The sequence below is a fragment of the Bos mutus genome, chromosome 28, assembly GCF_027580195.1.
Source record: "Bos mutus isolate GX-2022 chromosome 28, NWIPB_WYAK_1.1, whole genome shotgun sequence".
NCBI classification, from domain to species: Eukaryota; Metazoa; Chordata; class Mammalia; order Artiodactyla; family Bovidae; genus Bos; species Bos mutus.
Window position 1 is genome coordinate 11,572,957 of NC_091644.1, and position 11,123 is coordinate 11,584,079.

At 50.6% G+C, this 11,123-nt stretch overlaps 1 long non-coding RNA gene across 1 annotated transcript in view; it reads right to left on the reverse strand.

The window, feature by feature from the left end:
- Positions 1 to 10,054, reverse strand: part of LOC138986095 (uncharacterized) — a 68,215-nt gene extending 58,161 nt beyond the window's left edge. Inside the window, exon 1 of the long non-coding RNA XR_011462988.1 lies at positions 9,500 to 10,054. This is a non-coding gene — a long non-coding RNA (uncharacterized lncRNA). The remainder of the gene's footprint in view (positions 1 to 9,499) is intronic.
- Positions 10,055 to 11,123: the final 1,069 nt, after the last annotated feature.

Here is an 11,123-nt window from a genome sequence, read left to right on the forward strand (position 1 = left end):
AGCCTACCGCCTACCAGCCACCTCTCTTGAAAGGGAAATTACACGCTCTGGGAATGGCCGGTCGCTTGGGGACTCACAGAAGCCACAGGCCCCCTTAGGGCCACCGTGGGTGTCCTCTGGCAGGAATAAGCAACTGCTGGTTGAGCACCTCCTTCTGTGCCAGACATTGCCAAGTGTTCCGCACACACCGTGTGTGTCTCCTGAAAACCATCTGGAGAGAAGGACCACTGTCCTTATGGGTTAACTAAGAGAACACCAGACCAGAGAGGTGAGTGACCCCCCAAGGGCACAGAACACTTGTGATGGAGCTGGTACGGGAGTCAATTCTAGGTCTAGAAAACATGCATTTCCCCGAATGCCTCTATCTTCTCCCACGAACTTTAGTAGAGTTTCAGTAAGTATGCAATAGGGCTGTGAACAGAAATCCAATTGTCTGCACACTGACCCTCTAGTGATGGGGCCACACAGATGCTGTCCACATACAGAGAACATGTTTAGAGAAAAAGGGCTTCCTGAACTGGCTGGGCTTCTTTTCAGTAAGTCTGGAGCAGGTACTGAGCACCCCTGCTTTTTTTTTTTTTAACAAGGGTCCTAGGCGATTCTTGTGATTAAGCACTGTTGACAGCTGTGCCATGGGGAGCTGCGAAAGAAAGCGCCTGTGACTACTCTTACTCAGATTGAAGTAGAGGGAACAGCAACGCCTAGTTACTGAACAAGGTGGGGGGGAGTGGGAGCAAGTGAGGGAGGGACAAGAAATGAAAGAATTTTACTCTGCCCATGGCAGCAAACAGAGTTGGCTTTTTTTCCCCCCTTGAACCAAGTGATGACTTTAGAGAGTTTTCATTCTACCAAGACTGTGGGTATGGGGCTGTTGAGCAGCTCTCACTATTTGGGAAAATAAGATATTTATTTGCATCTTCTATTTCACTTCTCTCGGCATCATCTCTGCTGCAAAGTTGATGGACAGAGCCTTCAGCTCAAAACTCAGAGAAGAGAGAGCCCAGGAATGCCTCAAATGTCTGCTGCCAATATCCAGTGTCCTGGTCCCCCTGTCGGTCCAGGGAGCCATGTGCATGCGTGTGACTCTCCGGGAGAGCCCAGGTGCAGATCAGGACAGGCTTTATCCGGAGCTATTCACCTGGACGTGGGAGGAGGTCTTGGACTGGGAATATGGCACTGGAATCATGGGAGCGTATAAGCTTCCATTTCTACATCTGAAAATGGGGATGACAGTTGTATTGTTTCACAGTCTTCTTGTGATGATTCATCACAAGATGTAAGTAATGCATATAAAGTGCCTGCTGCTGCTGCTGCTAAGTCGCTTCAGTCGTGTCCGACTCTGCGACGCCATAGACGGCAGCCCACCAGGCTCCCCCGTCCCTGGGATTCTCCAGGCAAGAACGCTGGAGTGGGTTGCCATTTCCTTCTCCAGTGCATGAAAGTGAAAAGTGAAAGTCAAGTCGCTCAGTCGTGTCCAACTCTTTGCGACCCCATGGACTGCAGCCCACCAGGCTCCTCTGTCCATGGGATTTTCCAGGCAAAAGTACTGGAGTGGGGTGCCATTGCCTTCTCCATATAAAGTGCCCAGATTTAGCCAAAAATTTTGGCTGTTATGCTACCTGTTGTTAATATTCTCATTTCATCTAAATGCAGATTCTACCTGCAAAGATCCATGTGCTTTTTCACCTGACTTTGAGCACATAATTATATAGTGTCAGGGGTGGAAGCACCTTCTAGAGATCCCTCATCTAGTCAAAGCTTTGGATTCCACAGATGGGAAAAAAAAAAAAGAAAGAAAGAAACAGAGAGGTTCAAACACTTGAGAAAGTCACACAGACGTGGGTCTAGAGCCAAGACAAGCCCCAGCCCACCCAGCTCCTCGTTCCCCACTACCCCACCAGCAGGCTTGGCAATTTCTCATACTGCAGACATGGGGAGTCTAACAAAAATTTTGATGTATTTAAAAAAAACAGATTGATTTTGATGTTTTGAGGCTTCGTGAAACCAGCAATTTTAATCAATTTTTCAAAATTGCTAATTTCATCCATCCAAGGAACTCACACACAAACAGAAGGGCTGATTGAAATTTAAATGGCGGCTGGCTTGTTAGCTGAAGGCACCAGGCTGGGTATTTTCATATGCAAGTCTGCAACTGTGTCCCGGCCTGGCAGCAAGAGGAAGCAATCTCCGGGAGACACTCGAAGGCATTAAGAATTCAGGCAGCCAAAATGAGAAGCAACAACATGAAATGATAAAACAAAGACAGATCATTATTAGCGCCAACATAATGTGTTCCCGTGTCCTCCGATCTCATTTAGAGCCCTGCCCGTTGTCTATTGAAACTATAATTAGGATGATAGGAACCAGAGGATTAAAGTAACTTTCTCCCCCGAATTGCCAGGATTTCAAACGAGCGAGATGGGGAGGAGATAAACCTGGGAGAGATTTTAATATTCTGGGCTGCAGCTCCCAGGACAGCACAGGCTGGCAAACAATGTCTGGTTCCTGCCCGAGGCAGCCTGGGGAGGGATGTTACATTGCTGTCTGCCCCACCTCTGGAATGGCAGGACCACCTCCCTCCCCAGCCAAACCCGCGCTTTTGTTCTTGATACCTTGCACTCCATGACCCCTTCTGGGGTCTGACTTAGAAACCCTTTGCCAAGCCTCTCATTTCCCATAGCCTCTGCTGGCACGGCCTCTTCCCAACATACCTGCCCCACCTATTGCCTTAACCTCCTGTCTGGCCTGGAAGGTCCAGAAGGCAGGGACCACCCCCCACCCTCCCCGCCATCTCTCACTTGAGACTCTGGTGCCTTTAGTTAGATGTTACTTTCCTGACTTAGTCGGGCTCCTCATGGCCACCAAGGTGACCCTTCTCATCCCTTCTATCTAGAAACCCAATATGGGACCCACTCCCCCACCCACAGAATAGCACCAATCCCAGCAAACACTGAATCTCCTTCCCATCAGTCCCCATGCTGCCTCTCTGGCCCCTCCTGTCCCCCTCTGGTGGCATGGGACCACTTGCCCACCTGAATATGCTGCATATTTTGCACCTCAGTCTGGCGCACAAGGCTCCAGCCCACTGCTCCTTTATCTGGCAAAATTTTAGATGTCCTTTGCTGTCCCTTTCTCTTCCCAGAGCCCCGAGGGAGTCTATGGTTCCATCCTCGGAGCAACCATAGGACTGTCCTAACCCTCCTCAAGCTGTGGCCCTCAGGGTCGGGGACCACTTGGCGAGCCCACAGTGGAATTTATTTCTGCAGAGGAGGCACCAGACGGAGCTCAGGCTCATGCTGGAATGGATGGAATCCAGTGCTTGGCCAGAATCATGAAATCAAAGTTCGGTTTATACTGGTCAGACTGGACATGTTGGTCGGGACCGCAGAGGCACTCAGCCTGGAGAACTTGTCCCTTCCTGTTTCTGCTTTTCCCTGCAGGTCTCATCCACCAGAGAGGGTTCCCTGTGTGAGTGTGAATGGGGGTGTGAGAGAGAGTATGTGGGAATGTGTGCCTGGGGTGGGGACACACACACGCACAAGGAGAATCCGGACCAGCTGGGCCAAAAGGAACTCTCGCTTCCTGGGTTAGGCATCTATACAAGGGTCTGTCACCACCTGGGGTCAGAGGAGCAGTCAGCATCCAAGTTTCAACAACCATGTGCATGAAATGTAATATTGCCTCTTCCAGGCCTTCAAGTTCCAAGTTCTCAGATGCCTCAAGAGCTGATCTGAGAGCAGCAAAACAGCAGCATCTGCCAGTCCTTCGTCAAGTGTCCACTAAGCAACCCGGAAATGCCAGCAATGGTGCCAAGGGCCGGGCCCTTCCTGGCCTCAGTTTCCCCACCTGTGAAATAAAGAGGAATCCAAATGGCTAAGGGCCTATGCAGCCCTGACACTCTGACCTTTAGTTACTGCCCGTTCAGGGTGTGGCTGCTTCATTCCTTCACCTGGGCCAGCAGGGGACAAGCTTTGTGGTCCATTAGAAGAACTCAACCTCTCTGAATGGCCTCCACACACCTGCACTTAGAGGGCGGAGTGATGGGGGATGGAAGCGCTTCATTCCTGCTCGAGTGACATGGAAACTGAAATCCAGGGAGGTAAAGGTAGGACCAGCTCGTCCCTGGAGAGGTCCCACCAGGACCCCAGGACCCTCCCACCTGCCCTCTTTCTTTTGTTCTCCTGCATAAAACTACTCATTGTCTCTGAGAGTTGTGGGGAGAGCAGAAAGCAGCTGAGAACCCCTGTCACTTTCCTCACCCCCTCCTTTAAAAGATAGGATTCCTCCGCTCAGAGAAAAAGCATATGCAAATGTGAGTTTTCTGTCTCTGCTTGGTGTGTATGTGGGTGAGCAGGTTCACACGAGGGGGGACATGTGTGTGTGAAGGCAATTAGATGTGAACTGTGTGAGTGAAATCAAGTGAAAGTATATGGGTACATGTGTATGCATGTGAGTACACCAGCAGGTATATGTGGGCGTGTCATTGTGTGAGCAGCATCATGACTGTGCATTCAGATGTACAAGTAGGGAGATGTACATCCATGTAGGTGTTTTTGTATGTTGTGTTTGGGATTGAGGAAAATAAAAGGCCAGAAGAGGCACACCCTTCTTAAGGTGAAAACCATATAGCCTGATCCCAATGACAAATGTCAATGGCTTTTCCCAAAACCTCTGTCAAATAAAATCATCCTCATTGGCTGACTCTGCTTCCCACATGACCTCACAGATCAGACAAGTCGCATCAGCTAACGCGTCACACGCAGGCTCCCCCTTCCCGGATGCGTTCACTGGATTCCGGGCACCGAGGAAATCATGATGCAGTTTCCTTAGAGTTCCATGAGAGGCAGATTTCCTTAAAGTCAGGCTGATCCAGAGGCAGCTTCCTCACCTGCAAACTGCATGGATGGTGCCCACCTGGTGGGGTTGCTGTGAGGCCCAAGGCCAGCACCTGGCACACCGTAGGTGCTCGGGCAGATCATCTGTGCTTCCCTCTGACCACTGAGGGACCTGGGCTTTGGCTGCCAGGCATCATTAACGCCCACTTCTCTGGTGCTGGACCAAACAGGCTTCAGCAGGGTCACCCCCACCCAGCAGCCCTCATTGCACATCCCCATTAGTTGCTCAGTGCCCCAAAGAACAACGGGAATGCTTCCTACACTGCTTCCTCTGCTAAATACCTCTGTGACAGCTTCTTGGCAGGAGCAGAGCGCCAAGGTTAACATATGTTAAGAATATGTGCTGCAGGCAGCCCACCTCAAGGTGGAAGCAAGAGGGAACCGCACCTCCTCAGGGCTTCCCCTGAGCCCGCAGCCTGGAGGGCTGGTTGCCGCAGTGTCCCACGCAGCCTCACCACGGCGAATCTCAGCCTGGGATGAATCTGCCTGGTCATCTCATCTGCTTTCCCAGAGTTCAGGACACCCTCTGCTGCATCTCTGCCCAGTTAGCATCCAGCCTCAGCTTATATATACAACCACCCACAGGACACTCACCACCCCAGTGAAAGTGAAGTCACTCAGTTGTGTCCGACTTTTAGCGACCCCGTGGACTACAGCCCACCAGGCCCTCCATCCATGGGATTTTCCAGGCAAGAGTACTGGAGTGGGGTGCCATTGCCTTCTCTGTTAACAGGGGCTAGGCATATTACATTTACTTGGAGCTGGTATACTTGGTGACAGCCTTAGTGCCCTTGGACGTGGAGTGCTTGGCCAGCTCCCCAGGTAGCAGCAAGCGCACGGCAGTCTGGATCTCCCTGGATGTGATAGTCCAGCGCTTGTTGTAATGCACCAGCCCCCCCCCCCGCCCCCCGCCACCGCAAGGGGAAGCCAAATACCCTTCTAGCACTTTCTCTGGACCAGGCTCCAAACAGGACACTCGCATGAGGTTGTGAGAAAGTCACAGCCACACCTTCAAAGGGCTTGCATTCAATAGGTGAATTTCTAACTAACATCGTGCTGAGGGTAGGGACTGCCTGTACACTCTCCCGTCAGGAGTCCTGCCCCGCCTTTCCAGCACGTTCTCCACCCCAGAAAAAGCATGACCAGACATATGGCAGACCACAGTCTAAAGCTTTGTGACCCCAATAATGTCCTCCCCCTGCCACATCACAATTTTACCTTCTTCACATCAAATATCCAGGACCGAGGGGAAGCTGAGTGTCACACCCACACAGCCACAGTAGTGTTGGCCCCAGAAGCCCTCATCTTCTGGGAAGCACACTGGTCTTCCTAGAAGGGCAGAGTTGGGGTGTTCCAGGTTCTGAGAACAGACATCATTTGGTCAACTTTTGGATGACGAACTCAAGGCTCTGAGAGGACATGTGATTACTCCAGAGTCACAGAGCTAGAGGAATCCCAGCTCTGGTTGTGCGTCTAGGTCAGCCTGCTACAGAGTTCCAGGGTTTGGTCAGTGAGGCCAGTGGACAGTGGCCTATGCAGGAGGCTAAGTTCATGGGCGGTTTCTACTGGCCATGATGCTGCTGAGAACGTCCTCTTAAGTCATTCTATTTATGAGTTCCATGTCTCAGTTACCATCCCATGATATCCATCATTTAGACTAAAAAGCCTCATTGACTGAATCTATTTACACTAAGTGACATCTGTGCTCAGGGCTTCCAGGAAGAGTGAAGTGAAGATGGTTGTGGGGGCGGGGGGACAACAAAGAAGATGCAGTATTAATGTTAAACAATGCTAGCTGCTGCATTAGGGGAAAAAGTCCCAGAGACTTAACAGGATAAAGTTCTGTCTCTTGATCATATTACATGTCTAATGCAGGGCAGTAGGAAGCTCTGATCCACACAGTCATGCAGGGAACAAGGCTGACAGAGGATCTGTCATCATGGAACTGTGCCACTTGGATCACACAGCATCTGTGGTTGCTGCAGAGGGGAAAGAAGGGATGGAAGACTCCTACCAGCTCTTAATTGCCTCAACCAAGTAGTGACACATGTCACTGCTGCTCACAGTCTAGAACTAGTCAGCTGGCCCCACTTTCCAGCCAGGAGGGCTGGATATGTGAGGGATGACCATGGCATCTTATGAGATGTCTCTGGACATCTCATGTGACTCTGAACTCATGGATGTGACTCTGGACTCTCAGAGACTCACTGTCTCTGACACAGACATTTTGGCCCCACTCCTCCAGGGACTTACAAATTGGCCAGGGAGAGAATAAACTGGTCCATGGGTTTGTGTGACACTGGAGGCCAGAGAAGGGAGAAGTCCATGAAGAGGATAAGGATAATTAGGGAAGGCTTCCTGTAAGAAGTTGACCTAGAAAGAGGTACTCATTCAACAGCAAGGTAGGAACAGATAAGGTCTGCTTGATAAGTTTCAGAAGAAGGAGGGTAGAAGCCATGCAAGAAGGGACTCAGGTCTATGGGGATAAAGAATGAAGCCCTTGAAAGACAGTCTAGGGAACTAGGTTGGGAAGGGGTGGGCAATTAGTATAAAATTGACATTTAGGGGAAGCAGAGGCTCCCTAGGGAAGATTAAAGGACATTTAAAAGGCTCTTCTGGGAATCCTGGAGAGAGGAGATGAAGACAGAGAAGATGGCACTGGGCAGGGACCAGACAGGAGAGACATCTTAAATGGAGCCGGCGAGTCCCCAGGACAATCAACCAGCTGGTGATGGAAATAGCTCTGAGCCTGCAAAATCCTGACCTCCATCCCACACAAGAGCTTCTGGAAAACGGCAGCATTAACCCCACAAGAATGTCTGCTCAACAACTGTGCTGAAAATGAGATGATTTGATTTGGGGAGGTAAAGTACATATTGAAGTTAAATTCTTGGCTCTACTTTTAAAACCTCTCAAGTGGGTTAGAATAGCTGGCTCATCCTTAATGGATGGAGCTGGGCACTCCCTTCCCCTACCAGCCACTTGAAAGGATGTGAGGACACATGAGGTCTCCCTTTGGATGGTACATTTCTCTCCTGCATGGGGGTCAGATTGCCCTGGGGCTCAGAGTCAGGGAGGGGACACGCCTGAGAACCTGGATTCTAGAAGGCAACAGGGAGCAAGCCCATCCCCTCTACAGAGGAATCTCTCACACCTCAAGCCCATCTTCTGTTCAAGAGCCACTGACACAGTCCAGCACCCGGACTGTGTCCCGAGGTCACAGGTAGGAAAGAAGGGTGAGAGGGTGTGAAGTCATGACCAGCAAAGACCTGGGTGGGGGGCGGGGGGTGTTGCTTGGAGGGTAGGTGGTCAGGTTTTAGTGATCAATATCATCTGCTTGGCTCCTCAGGGTAAAATTCCAACAGACAATTGGACTCATTGGATTTACAAGGAGGCTCAACTTTCTAACAAACTGACCAACGAAATGGGCCACCTCAAGGAAAAGATTGCAGTCTCCAACACTGGGAAGCCCAAATACCAACTTCTCAGCTGTTATAAAAAGGGGTCAAACAGGAATGACCTGTTGGATGCCCTGGCTATTCTGAAGTACTTAGGGGCTTGTTCACGATCCCAGTTACTTGACAAGTCTGCTCATCGGTGTAGGTGGTGGCATGCCATGTGTCGCCACATTTGCTATGATTGCTAAGGCTGAAAAAAGGATCGAAGTTTGGAAGGATTTTTTCAGTGAGTGGATTCAGGGTTACAGCACCATTCTAAACTACATGTTATCTTAACATGCTTTCTCACGTGGGATGAAAAGAAACAAAGCTGTGGGTAGTTAGCATGCCAGAACACTGGTTTATCAGCCAGCTGAAGTGAACAACCAATTCCTGATATGAGCTGACTGGGAATCAACACAGAGCATTATGGCCTCGAAAAAAAGAAGGCAAGCACCACCTGTGTTCTCAGCAAAAGAAATGAACCTGAATTTGGAGAAGCCTTTAGATCAATCCTTTAGCGTAAGAGAGACATCAAGGAGAGATGAACTACTTCAACACCACCACCAGAAAGAAAGCAAGCAAATCCTGAATGCGGGACATTCTAGTCTTCATTGAGCCAAAGGCAGGCAACATGAGGGGGAGAAGAGGGCAGAGAAGCTGTTCTGTTAAGAGCCATGAAAACCAAATACAAAGAGAGGATCGAGTTTGGACCAAAGTCAAACAAAGTGCCTGGAAATAAGGACATTTTTCTGAACGAGCAGAAATATTTGAATGCAGGTTGGGGGCATTAGAGCAGTAAACACAATGCCCTCTGAGTTGTGAGTTTCCCAGGCTGGCTGGTGGGAACAGAAACTATAGTCATTCCCAAGTAAGCTCCATGCTCTATCCCTGAAAGTCCTTTCAGTGGTTTTACCCAGGCCTCAGGCAGCCTCCTCACATGCAGACGCTGATGAGAACCCCGTCAGTGCTGGAGGGGAACTCTGTGCAGCTTTCTGGGGTCCCCTCTGTCCCTCCCCATCCGGCACTCCATCAACTGAAGTTTCCCTGCACCCTCGGCTCCATCCCCTCCAATCAGGGAGTCCACCAGCTCCTTAGGCCTCCCCTCCCTGTGAGGCAGCCCGGGTCTGCTCCAGGCAGGTAACCAGGTGCCACCATAGAGCTCACCTTACTTGTTTCCCTTCCCTCGGGGATCACAGCACTTCACTTACTGATGCCCAATGTCTTGAAAATTACGGTTTCGTACGTTCTATTTTTTGTTCAGACAGGAGGCTAGATCCAGTGCCTGTTATTCCAAGTGGCCAGAAGCGAAGTCCTCCCAACAGCTTCCACAAGTGGACAGTGCAAGAAGGACCATGTACATTTCACAGTCCAGGACTCCAGGGCTCTGAGAAGCGGATCAGCCTGCCAGCCCTGACTTACTATGGACTTTAGCCCTGGGCTGTATTTCAGGGCACTTTCTGCTGCAATAGGCTCCTCAGGTAGGCTCTCCTGGTAAGCCTTATGCTCTGCTGGGGTCTGCACCCAAGGTGGGGCCCGGCCTTCTGGGGAAAGGCACTCTTCACTGGGGTCTGGAGAGCTGGCGCTAGCCTTTGCTAGCTGTGAGTTTCCGTCAGCAATTTTTTTCCCCTGTTATCAACACGAAATAAAATAAACATTTGTCAGACTGGAGGTTTTTGGCTCTCATGGACTGTTTCCCATCTGTCTCTTTCTTTCCTTCCCTCTGCCCACTCCTTACCTCTCATTCTCACCTCCTGCCTCTCCAGGCTTGACAGTGCCATTGCCATTCACCCCTAGTGCACGCAGACGCGCGCGCGTGCACACACACACACACACACACACACAGGACTGTGTTCTTTGTTCCGGGAATCACTTGTAGTCTCTTTCTTTTCTTGTGATTGCTTTGCTTTCTTTCGCCCTTTCTCCCTCATTGCAGCTCTTTTCTGAGCATCTTTCTATACACTGGCGTGGAGCACCAGAATTCTCCTTCCAACCCTGCCCCTTGCTGGGTGACCTTGAGCAAATCACAAAAGCCTCGAAGCTTTTATTCTCTCTGAGCCATAAAGCCCCATCAGGTACTGAGGGGCTGGGGCCAGAGCCCCTTCTGCTGACCACCAGCTGCTGTGTTGCATGAGGCACACCCAAGGTGGAGCCCAGGTTCTGCTGCTCCTGACTGTGCGGCCCTGCATAAGTGCCCAGGCTCCCCAAGGGTCTGGTTTCTAACCTGTAAAGTGGACGGAAGGATCCTGCATGGCTGGCATCGTGAGCCAGGTGTTAGGACTCTCTGCTCCCCTGGGGTGACTTTCACATTTGACACAAATGCTTCAAGGGAACTTATGTGGCAATGAGATGACCCCAATCAAGCATGCTCGGGGGAGGGAGGGTGGGATCTGGGGACAGATACCCTGGCCTAAAGCCTTGCTGTCATCCTCACACATCACCCTGCTGCTGCTGCTGCTAAGTCACTTCAGTCGTGTCTGACTCTGTGTGACCCCATAGACGGCAGCCCACCAGGCTCCCATCCCTGGGACTCTCCAGGCAACAGTACTGGAGTGGGTTGCCATCTTCTTCTCCAGTGCATGAAAGTGAAAGTGAAGTCGCTCAGTCATTTCCGACTCTTTGTGACCCCATGGACTGTAGCCCACCAGGCTCCTCCGTCCACGGGATTTCCCAGGCAAGAGTACTGGAGCGGGATGCCATTGCCTTCTCCACACATCACCCTACTTAGCTCAATTTGCCTGATACGAAGAACAATGCTCATAGCTAAGAATACATATATATAAATTATTTT